We start from the raw sequence: 12,807 nt of genomic DNA, 5'->3' as shown, positions 1-12,807 counted from the left end.
ACAGTTATATTGCATTAAACTGTCCCAGGTCGTCTTCATAAAATAGAAATATATATATATTTCAAATGTCAATAAATTGGAATGAAACCTACAATGCAAAGCCAAAGACTCACCAGCAGTAAGATGGTCAGGCTAACTACCACACACCGTAATGCTCCAACTCCACCCCTTATATTTGCTTTAGTTTGCTTACAGAGCAGCTTTTAAAAAGGCTAACATGCCAAACATGGTTACAATGACAGCTGAAACGATACACCATACTTCATGCACTTGCAATTTTCCCACTAAATAACGAAACCGTTTGTTGTACAGATAGCTATTGATTAGGATTTAACCAGTAATTGATTGTTTTTAAAAATAACCAATAGTTTAGTTAATATTTTAACATATTGCGTTTATCCATTCAGTCATGCATTTGAAACTGACTGTATAAACAATAATAAAACTGAATAATCCATTATTTATTAAGAAATTATGAAAAGATTTGGTGGTCCTGTGTTTGACCACCGTTATTATTGCTTTTACGTAGCTGATTGATGGCTGTCAGCAAATCTCTCCACTTCACTTATGTAGATTCTCTTTAGACTACTTTGAAAAGTGAAAATGAGTACTTTCTACACATGTGACTAGAATTGTTTGACATAATTTCTAGTGAGTATTTGCTACTCAAAGTTTATCAATGGACAAAATATCTGGAATTAATGAAAAGGAAAGCAATAGGTGTAAGAATTTGTGTTGGAGGTGTCCTTTCATCAAGTATTTCTGTAAACACACATTTGGTATGTCGCACTCTAATTACACTAGCTCAATGTAACTAGAGTTTCCAGAATGAAGAGTGAAGCTGTGTCAGGTCAGAGGTTAGGCGATGGGGGTTAAAGTTTTGAGGCTCAGGACGGCGTCTGCATAGAGACAGTTCGGAGACCACTTACTAAACCGGCATGATTTATTAAGAAGTCCTCCTCCAGCCTTTATCCAATCTATTGCACTTTATTGTATCATAGTCATTCGTTGTGGATCATTGTGAAGGATTCGTTATACAATATGTATATTTTCCGAAACTAATAATGGCAGAACTTACAGAACATGTCTACACAAGCTCATTGGGAAACAATATAAATTGTTACAATGTAAAATAATTAAAACATGGTTCCATTTTACCAGCAACTCTTAGAATTGACATGGAATGCCAGGTGGTCTCGATTGTAGTCAGCAAGATGTATATTTTGCATACTGAATTGGAAACCACTTATATGTATTGATAAGTAAAATAACTCTAATAATTCACCTATAAAATCAAACTCGACACAATAAAGTATGATAATATCACCTAAACCAGTAAGTGTGCTGTCAACATCAAGATGTCACCATAAAACAAGTAGTGTTTGCACAGCCCCGTCACAGGGAATGAGAGGTATTCATTCCACAGTTTAGTGTTTTACGGCTGGCGTAAAACAGGTATTTAAATATGTCAGACTTTCAGATTCACATTAGCAGTGATAGTTATTTTTTATTTTTTTAGGCATGTTAAATATTACATCTTACGTCTGTGTAGGTGTGTTGTTTTTATATTTAAAAAAAGAGTAACAGCAACCAATCATTTCCAGGGCAAAGTATACATTTCAGAAATAAGACACAATTTTTCACAATGTATTTTCAATTGCAATTGTTAAAATTGATTGAAAAAAATGATTATTTAACTTTAAAACTAAAATGAAAAGACAACTGTATATCCAATGTATATAGTAGACTTTATTTATTGAGATTTTATTATCACATTATTATTATCACAAGTATGACATTCACTCAAAGTGTGAGTGAACTTTCAATATAATGAAAACACACATTCTAATCATGATATTTTATAATAATTTGTTTCTGATCCTTATGGACCTCTGGAAACCTTTTTGAGCGCTGGATCTCTGGTCTCAATCATGAACCTAGGAAAGCTCTCAACGCAACGGGTTGGCGACATCCATCACAGCAAGTGAAGTGGTTGCAGTGAAAACCTGGCATCTCCAGCAAGGAAAGTCTGTGATGTCCATGGTGAAGTCAGGTAATCATTGACGGTTATTTTCAAAATGATGGTTGTATATACTAAGGGTGGTCTGATCCGATACTCAGTATTTTTGCCTTTGTCAGTCCGATACTGGCCAAATTTACTAGATATCAGGAATATCAGGAAAAAAATATATAAGCCATTTGATCAATCCAAATGCCAAAACTTTTGGTTTGTGTTATAAGAAATGTTTTTAAAGCTTATTGAAAAAAAAAATCACATTATTTTTATTAGATATATTGGCCTGGTAAAAACATAGGAAAAAATCCTTAACTCATTCTTTTTCTGTGCTCTTCATCCTTATTAGGGTTGCGGGGGATGCTGGAGCCTATGCCAGCTGACTTTCAGTGAGACGCATACTACTACCCTTGAGAGGATAAGCGGCATAGAAGATGGATGGATGAATGAATGCTTGGATGGATGCTTGCATGAGCGGAAGATGGCTTTCACCATTCTCATCAAAACCTGTTATATTGATCTATCCCTGCAGGTAGGTAAGTTTTGTATTTTATAGGTTTTACGTGTGGTTTTACGGGGCTCAACACTTGAACGCTACCCCAGCATGGACAACACTGTCAGTTGATAGGACCATTTTGAAAGACTGCAGACCAATCGGTACACCTCTTATTGAAAAACACAGTTCCAAATTCAATGTTCTATTCTCGTGTTAAACGATGCCCAAGTTTCACAATTGGAAGTGAGCCCTGAAATAAGTTTTGGATGGGTCAAAAAAATGGGTTAAAAAATTTGTGGTAAAACTGCGAACTTCTTTATATAGGTGTGTCTGTAGGCCAGATAAGCTGTATTTTGTATTATATTTACTCATAGTTAGGAAGCACTTTGGGCGTGTGACCAATCACAGCAATAGTGGGCGTGCCTGGAGGCGGCCCATGGGTAGAATAAATTAAAACAGACCGTTTTGGCGGGAAGCACAAATCCAAAGAAATACAGCTGGAATAGGTACAGATTCTACAAAATCTAAAAAAAAAAGTTTTCTATGTGGGTTATTGTGTGTAGCTGCTCTATCGGAGTCCACAACTCAATACAAAGGGTTAAAAAGTAGCATATTAGGTCCTCTTTAAGTAGAGTGCTGGCGTGTGTGTCAGTTGGCTAGAGTTGACTGTTAGCTGAGTGCTAGCAGCAAGTTCGCAGTGTAGCGCAAGTGCACTAGAAATAAATAAGACTTCTCGGGAAGGGCGCTATCTGTGTGTTACTGAACAGTCACAGAGCGTGAAGAGTAAATACATAAGTAGTTACCTAATGACCATTTTTAAAATGGGACCTATTGTGCTATTTCCACTTTTTTGACCTATAAATGTTATTACATTGTTGTAACATTGTGCATTGTTGTTATGAGTACATCAATTTGTATCTATCTGTATCTATTCACCCATCAAAATCATCTGTATCTGTACTCAGAATGGGCGGGGAGTAAAGCGGAAGTGGGTGTCATTTTCTCAAAAATCAGTGTGGCATGGTCCGGAAGTGGTTAAAATTAAATGGGAGGGACTTAAATCAGTTAATTATTTTAAGTCTGAAATTAGCATGGATGGATGAGAAGTTGTTACACTTATTGTTTATTAATCAGGTATATGTGTACCGTGTTGTGTGATTTGTCAGACTTACTAGTTTTTAGTATCAACTCTTCTACGGCTTTCAGTTTCTTATTAGTTACTTTTTCTATAATGTGCCATCCACAGGGCCACAAAAAATGTGGTCCACAAATGACCCGCGGGTCACACTTTGGACATCCCTGATTTACAAGGCGAATACACATACAAATACAGCTGGAAATGGTGCAGGTTCTAGAAGATCTAGAAAGCTTTCTGTGGGGGTTATTGTGTGGAGATGCTCTATAGGAGTCCACAACTCAATACAAAAGGCAGAAAAATTTGCATAATAGGTCCCCTTTGAATAAACTTTATTCATAACAAGTATACAGAACAATATACAAACCCAATGAGTATTTCACTTCATGATTACAGATAATGACGAGCTGTACTCGTTTCAAAAATGCATTATCTGTAATGAATACTACCTCATCCCATGTTTGGTCACTAAAAACAATTTTTCTTACGTTCAGAACTCCATTCTTGGTTTGTAGATTTAAAATTGGGCATCACTTCATCAAAATAAAATCATTTAAATATTTTATCTCAACTAAGACTGCTTGCTTAATTTGTCACACAGCATTCTTCCATCATATGTTCTGACACTCTGACAGGTAAGTCAATGGGGCTTGATGGTAATGAGTATTTGTAAGGACTTCCATTGGTTGTGCTCTAATGTATTTTTATCTTTTCATTGAAAAAAATTAAAAGCTTGAAACCAAATTTGAGTGTTTCCCAGAGTGGTGTAAAAATGTCTTTGGAATTAAAGAATTGATGATCTGACTAAAGTTTTGAGATTAGTGCTATTTTTTTTCATTTAATTATTGACCTTTACTGTAACTGTTAATACTGTTAGAATTGTGTGTTTGCAATTATGTCTGTGATGTACAATCCATTCAGAGCAAATCTATACTCGTGAAAAATACTCTGTGGCGTGTTCTCCATCACGACACAGATGTTTCACCATACTTTTACCATGTAAAGTCAGTGTCCGCCAGAAATAAACATGCAACACAAGCAAGATGACCCATGTAAGCTGAGCACTCTGAGACATGTTTGACCTTACTCCTTAAATGGAAGCCGGAAATGCTCTTATGTAGGCACAAAGCAGCGGCCCAGTCAGAGAAGAGGTCAGCAGAGAGGTAATCGGAGAGACCCAGCCCCCAGAGTTGGGTTACATTTTGCAAACTCGAACCTGCCTTATTTGTAGTACTGTTTCAAATCGCCCTTATGTTACAGTGTGTGATTGTTATAGAATCAGCTACAGTAACTTAGAACTTTGAAGAAATGTATCAATTTTTTGGCTTGAAACCCAAATGCAGCATGCATAAAAATTTTAGCATATCTGACGGTTTAGCGATCAAAATGCATATAATAGCATATGAACTCTGGTTGTGTTTACTATACAAATACAATTTTACTATACATATTTTAGATATGCTAAGAAGTTATATACCTGTATATTCCATGAAAAAACAGCTTTTGAGGTTGGTGAAAAAGCGTATTTTTAGTATAAACTTTGGTCTTTGCTCTTGTTTCTACCATTTGTGCTGTTGTTTCTTTTGTAAAATGTTTTTTTTGCATATTGCGACTTCAAAAATAACATATTTATTTAAAAAAAAGAAGAAAATATGTAAACTCTATGCTACTAGAGTTACATTATTTTTCCTTATAACAGTTTATTCTTATAAAATTGCAACTTTTTTTCTGAATTTCGACTTTATTATCTCCATATTTTTCCAAATTTAAAAAAATGGGCAAGTTTAAAAATGACAGTGTGTCTAATTCAAAGTGTGGTATTAATTCTGATGTGCTTGACAACATAACAACCTGTCCCTATATTTCCCGTATCTTCAGTTCACCATGGCGAGGTTCCCCACATCACACCTGGCGCCGTTGAATGCACCGCATACTGTGAAACGTGTTCTAAGGGCGTTGGAGGATATACTATTTTAATGTTCCCGAAGTGTGATGTGCTTTTAAGGTCGCTGAATTCAATGGTGTTGAGCTGTGTGGAATCTGTGGTAATGTTATCACAGTGGGAGAGTTTGACACGTTCACATTGAACCTGTCGCTATGCATCTCAAATGACTGTTACTTGTCTAATCTAATTTCCCTCTAATTCCCATTCGATTTCGAATCTCGAAGTTAACGTTAATGATAATTTTCCTGATTATTGCACATTCGTAACAACGTGTCTCAGTTGAATTTTTAATAAAAACAGAAGCACATGACTCAGATTAAAGATAATTAGTTCCACTGTTAATTAACACCTGAAATAGTGTCCCACAGCTGTTCGCTTTAGCAACTCTATACTTGCTAAAGCACACTGATCATTGCCTTATTTTGCTTGTTACATACAGCGGGGGGGGTATCACTAAACCTGCCCCAGTTACTGATACATCGTGAAACTATGTGGCTCTTCTAACAGGAGCTTTCATGAGTACGTTTACAGACTGGCCACATGCACTTTTGAAGGTGCGGGCCCAGCTCATATGGGATCTCTCCCCGTAGACCCGTAGAGTCCGGTGCAATGTGTTTTGAGTGGCGATGGTCTACAGTGGACAAATGTGGTTCTTGGGACAAGTAAGGTTACTCTTTTGGTGGGCTTGTACGAGAGGTTGAGACATTTTTTTTTGTGTGTGTGTGTGTGTGTCCCATCCAGCTATTGGGGCAGATAGTATTGTTGATCTAAATGCCCTTACATGCTAAACAGATTTGCTCTGTGTCAGGAAAGGTGTAAGCTACAACTTCCCTGTACTATGAAATTTTATTTGCCGTTATTTAAAGTTTTTGTTATGCGAATTTGGAGTGGAGCAAGAAAAAACAGAGAAAAGAAGAAGAGAAACTGGGGTGGGGTTGAAGGGGGGACAGTAGAGAGAGAGAGAGAGACAAAATCAGCAGCAAGAACAATTCCCATAACAACAACAGTGACAAACAGGACTGCATCAGTTAAATGTCAATGATGGCTAAGGGTCACAATGGAGATGATATCATTGAAATGAAACAGTCCAACTTACCATTGGCAATAGTAACAATGAAGCGTGATACCGTGATAGTAAACACAATTACAGCCATTTTTCATAATTAAAATCTCACTGTTTGACATCATTATTACTGTAATAATAGCATACCAATAGCGTAAAGACATCAAGGATAAGCGATTCAACTGGCAAAGCCAGGGGCGACTTCCCAAGACCCGGGCCCGAAGCATCCCCCCCGAAGAGACCAGCAAGGGGCCATGGAGGAGCAATCCCAACCAGCAACAGGGCGCCAGCAGGCCGGAGGAGAGCCACACCCCCGAGACCGGCTGGAGACCATACCCCGCTAGGACAGAAGGGTATCCAGGACCACACACCTGCGGGCACAAGGGCGCCCCCGTCCCCCCACACACCCCCAGGAAGCGGAACCCGTCCCACCCCAGTTAACCCCAGGCCCGACCACAGACACAGGACCGCCCCGGCCGGGACAGAAGAGACCCGGACCCACTACCCTATGGAGGACGGGGCGGCAGAGATGGGACACCCAGCACCAGACCCCCACAGAGCCCACCCCTCGTATATCTATATATCTATACATATATATATATAGAGGTTGAGACATTCCGACTAGACACCTCAACCCACAGAGAGGGGGGGCTGGACTGGACAACTCTTGGGTTGCTGCAGGGGAGAGGCAGCAAGCTGTTAGGGGCTTATTAATAGCCCCCCAGGCTCGGTGCCTCTGTGTTGGAGTCATCACCGGTAAACAAGAGGGTCACTACCCTACACCTTCTGGTTGGGGAAAGGGTCTTGACTACGTACGCGCCAAACAGCAGTACAGAGTACTCTTGGAGTCTATCAGAGGGGTGCTAGAAAACACCCCAGGTGGTGATGGGAATCCATGGGGTATGATGTTTGTCCATAATGAACACCATGTTCCAACTTAAGGAAGTCCACAAGTGCACTTGGAACCGGGACACTGGGGCACCGGGAGCTGTCAACTATTCATGACCTGGTGATGAATTAGATAAGATGGCGAGGGAGGATGCCGGTCAGACCTGGGAGATCCGACCGTGTAGTTGGGATCATCTGGTTTCCTCCCACATGCTAGCAAAAACAATCTAGGTTAATTGGCAACTCCAAATTGTCCATAGGTATGAATGTGAGTGTGAATGGTTGTTTGTCTATATGTGCCCTGTGATTGGCCGGCGACCAGTACAGGGTGTACCCCGCCTCTCGATTGTAGACAGCTGGGATAGGCACCCCCGTGACCCTCGTGAGGATAAGCGGTAGAAAATGAATGAATGAGACATTACAGACTGCACGGTGGTCGCGTGGTTAGCATGTAGACCTCACAGCTCGGAGACAAGGGTTCAATTCCACCCTCGGCCATCTCTGTGTGGAGTTTGCATGTTCTCCCTGTGCATGCGTGGGTTTTCTCCGGGTACTCCAGTTTCCTCCCACATTCCAAAAACATGCTAGGTTAATTGGCGACTCCAAATTGTCCATAGGTATGAATGTGAGTGTGAATGGTTGTTTGTCTATATGTGCCCAGTGATTGGCTGGCGAGCAGTCCAGGGTGTACAAAGACACAGCGACCCTCGTGAGGAAAAGCGGTAGAAAATGAATGAATAACCATTATGGTATGTATTTCCAACATAGGCTAGTGGAATGTCAGGGAGGTTCCTTGGCTGCCAATGTTAGCGTGTCAATACCTATAGGCCCTTCATGAAAGTTTACCACCCAGGAGCAGGAATTTGCAGCTGCTGCGAAGTCACTTCACTGCTTTTTACTTTAGTTCAGAGTTTCCAAGTTACGTGTCAAGGTTGATGTGTCTTTGAACAGGATAAGATGTGTAGGAATAAACGGATTAATAGATGGATTCCAGTCTTTGATGCTGCGGTTGTCAGTACAGTTCAATGGTATAGAATAACTTTGCACGCTTCCATCCATCCGAAGTATCTGACATTGTCTTGTGGTGTAAAATGTGTCATGCTAAGAGTTTTTCTGTATGAAACACACACACAGAATTGATCAATTCCTTGTTTGTCATACTGTAAATACATTTTACGTACTTCTTCCATAGCTTCTCCATGTGTAGTAGTCAAGCCTATCTAACATTAGCATGTACTGCTACAGTAACGTTAGCGTGGTTTGTATTTATGAGGCCATGAATTTGCACACAGAGCATCGCTTTGCCATACCAGCATGTCACCAGCTCCTCATTGTGGATGAGTAGGATCCCATCCAAGATTTTCTCCCCCTGCTGTGAAAATGTATCGTGCTCGCAACCTTGCACAGTGCCAAGCTGTAAATTATCTTTCTCTAATGAATGTTGAACAGAGATATGAAACGTCAAATGTTCTTTCACCCCAATGCACTTACACAGACTTGTTGACATGATATACCGTGTATGTTTTTGCTGCAGTCAGGTTTTCCTGTGGTGTTTTTGCTCACAATTATTATGTGACTGATTTAATTTTTATGACAGATTTTTCTTCATTGTTCATATTAGGTATGTCTTTCCAGATAAATAGGTTTTAATAGTATGGATTGAGGTTGGTTACGAAGAAGGAATCTGCTGGAATAGTCTCCACTTTTGGTAAAATGCTGGGCGACTGCAATCCAGTTCAATGTACATACTTACCGCTACCGGGTCGCAGGGGTGCTGGAGCCTATCCCAGCTGTCTTCGGGCGAGAGGCGGGGTACACCCTGGACTGGTCGCCAGCCAATCACAGGGCACATATAGACAAACAACCATTCACACTCACATTCATACCTATGGACAATTTGGAGTCGCCAATTAACCTAGCATGTTTTTGGAATGTGGGAGAAAACGCACGCATGCACGGGGAGAACATGCAAACTCCACACAGAGATGGCCGAGGGTGGAATTGAACCCTGGTCTCCTAGCTGTGAGGTCTGTGCACAAACCAGTCAACAGCCGTGCAGTCATCCTACAGTAAATCACCACTAGGTGGTGCTGTCATTCATATACAGAATTTACACTACATTTATTTATTTAGTGAAGTACTTTTATCTTGCTTACATCGCTTGTCCTCAATTTATTATTCTTATTTTTTTGTGTGAAGAATAAAGTTGTACATTTTTGAGGAAAAAAGTTGTAAAAAAAAAGGCTAAAGGTCACATAAGTCCCCCCTTTTTCATAGCTCAAGCAACGCCTGTTACGAATGTTAGAATAAGGCTGCAAATTATTAATTTTTATAAATGTATTATTATTAAAACAAAAATTTTGTAATTACAAAAACTACAAAATTACAAAAACTTGTAATTAATGAGAATAAAGTAGTAGATTTACAAGAATAAAGTAGTAAATTTACAAGAAAAAATATTAATTTTATGTTAAGACAGCTATGAAAAGGGGGGGCTTATGTGACCTTTGGCTTTGGGTATGGGGGGGCGAGGTAAGGAAGGCGGAAGTGACAAGGGCTAGACATCTTTTTATAAAATTAAACCTTATAAAATAAAAGCTTGAAGCAAAAGCTGAGTTTCCTATTTTCCCTCTGACATGTAATATTATGACATTATTCTCTGTCACGTCCGGTTGCCCTTGTTTGTGCCTCTGTCTCCCTCCTGTCCTTTTTGTTACTCCAGATCTGTTGCACCTGGCTGGAGGCGGAGCCGTTGAACGCACCTGAAGCTGATGACCCCTGTCCTGTATTTAAGCTCACCTCTAACTACTGGCCATCACTGGATTATTCTCCTTCGCCACCCGATGCTACCAACCCCAGTTGTTCTAGTTTATGCGTTCAGCGGCTCGAGCCTCCACCAGCCCTGCTCTGTTTATTCTTTTTCCATGGTGTACCCTTTTCTACACCATCGCCTTTTTTTTTACCTTTTTGGACTCAATAAACTGTTTGCACGTACTCACCTGCCTCCTGCCTCCGCGTCTGGGATCCCTGCCCAACCGAGCCGTGACAATTCTCATAATATTGGGACTTTTTTCTTGGAAAGACGACTTTATTCTTGAAATCTTCGATTATTATTTTGTTTCAACGTGGCCCTAATAATCAAAGACACACCTCATTACGATTGTTCTGGCATTAATCTTTTTCCTACAGAGAACTGTTGCGCCAAATAATCGTGTTTTCATTTCATGCATGAGCCTTTCCACTAAAAGTGCAGCAACATTTTGCAGGATCTCTCTGTACTTTATGGTGACCAGCTGTTCTCACGGGACAGCTGGTCCATTCCACCTCAGCGTGGGTAACATCCGTCTTTCACTTCGAAGCTAACCCTGTAATCTGACAACAATTTGGAACTTCAGGGGTTTGTCCCCAGCCACTCGAGTTCGACCATATCTTACTTATTGTGTGGAAATATGGTGTAATAACTATAAAAGCAATCCTCATTCGCTAAATGTACTGCAAAAAAGGTCAGTAAGGATAATTCATAATGCCGCCTAGAGAGAACATACTAACTCCTTATTTCTAAAATAACAAACACTTAAACTTGCTGATATAGTTCATCTTCAAACAGCTAAAATAATACATAAGGCTAAAAATAACCAATTAGCTAAAAATGTCATCCAATACTTCTCTACAAGAGAGGAGAAATGTGATCTCAGGGAAGAAGTACATTTGAAACACTTCTATGCTAGGACTACGTTAAAAAGTCATAGCATTTCAGTATGTGGAATCAAACTATGGAATGGATTGAGTAAGACCCTCAAACAATGCACAACGATGAGCCAATTCAAGAAACAATACAAGCAGTTGATGTTTGCTAAATACAAGGATGAAGAGTCTTGAACCAGTCATGATGTGCTATATATATCACTATATTGACACTTACTATGGTACACATTATGTCATTGGATGGTCATATCACCTCGTGCTTCGGTACGTGACAAAAAAAAAACAACTGTATTATGGAAAGCAGGAAGTGAACAAATGTAACAGTTACTGATTGTAAAAGTACCAGATGGAGGGGTAGGATTTAATAAGCTTTGCTTCTTCCTACTCCTTTTGGACATGTGGAACTGTGAACTGATTATGTGATGCATTCAATTGTAATCTGATGCATGTTCAAATGAAATAAAACCATTACCATTACTAAAGTGTACTAGATTGCCATCAAAGGTCCTGTGAGCATGTTTCCTCAAGCAGCCAAAGTTAGCGTGTTAATACCAAATCCACAAGTTTACCACCCTGGAGTGGGAATTTGCAGCTGCTGGACGGTCACTCCTGCTTTCACTTCAGTTCAGAGTGTAGAAGTCATGGGTCAAGGTCTTTCAAAACGAAAAATAGGATCAACTCTATGTTAAGGTGGCTCTTTACCTCCCCAGTTTTGGTGATATTGACCAATGGCCACTGATAGGACAGTTTTATTTGTCAGTCATGGTTTGGTTGAACTCAGTCACATGTAGTTTTCAATATCTGTCGCTCTCTAGTGGTCAACATTGGTAGTGCAAACTATGTGATATGTGTGGAGAAAATCAGATAGCTGATGTTAAAAACATGAAACATTTTCAATATCTATGGAGTCGTATCAAATAATAGGACGTATTCAACCACAAAACAGCACGATTTATTAATTAATCCATGTTTGAAAAAATGTGACATACGATGGGCGACTTATTGGGACGTTAAAATTAAAATGCAAAATAAAAATGTATTTTTTTATATTTATTTTTTATTTTTTAAAAATATTTCTTTGTTTTGTTTTGACCATTTTGCATATTTTGTAAATAAACGCTCGAAATGGCATACCCGGTTCAAATACTGTAATACCCGTACAAACCACAAGATAGCGCCATGGAAATATCACTAAGGCTGTGCAACCTAAAAAAAAAAAGTGTCATTTGTGTCGCAATTTGTTAAATAAGCTTATTGTCAACTGAAATGTAAACTCCTCAAAAACAATTTACTATAATAAAGTATTTCTGTGGTCTGATGGCGAAGATTTGTTAAGTATATAATTATTTGTATATAATATGTACGTTGACAAGGTAAACAGGAAATGAATCATGGATGTCTCCACGCAAGTTGGTGTTTGTTTTCACAGGATCTTCGCAAACTCTTCGATGTTGTTGACACAGACTGTTATTGTTCGTGTTGACACTATATACTGTAGAGTAAACTAATATTGACGCTCCAAGAAAAGCGGAACACTTTTGTTTTGATGCGAATTCACCTT

The sequence above is a fragment of the Doryrhamphus excisus genome, chromosome 6 (genome assembly GCF_030265055.1).
Source record: "Doryrhamphus excisus isolate RoL2022-K1 chromosome 6, RoL_Dexc_1.0, whole genome shotgun sequence".
In the NCBI taxonomy this organism is placed as follows: Eukaryota; Metazoa; Chordata; class Actinopteri; order Syngnathiformes; family Syngnathidae; genus Doryrhamphus; species Doryrhamphus excisus.
The sequence above is the reverse complement of the archived record's forward strand: the minus strand, read 5'-3'. Positions refer to the sequence as shown.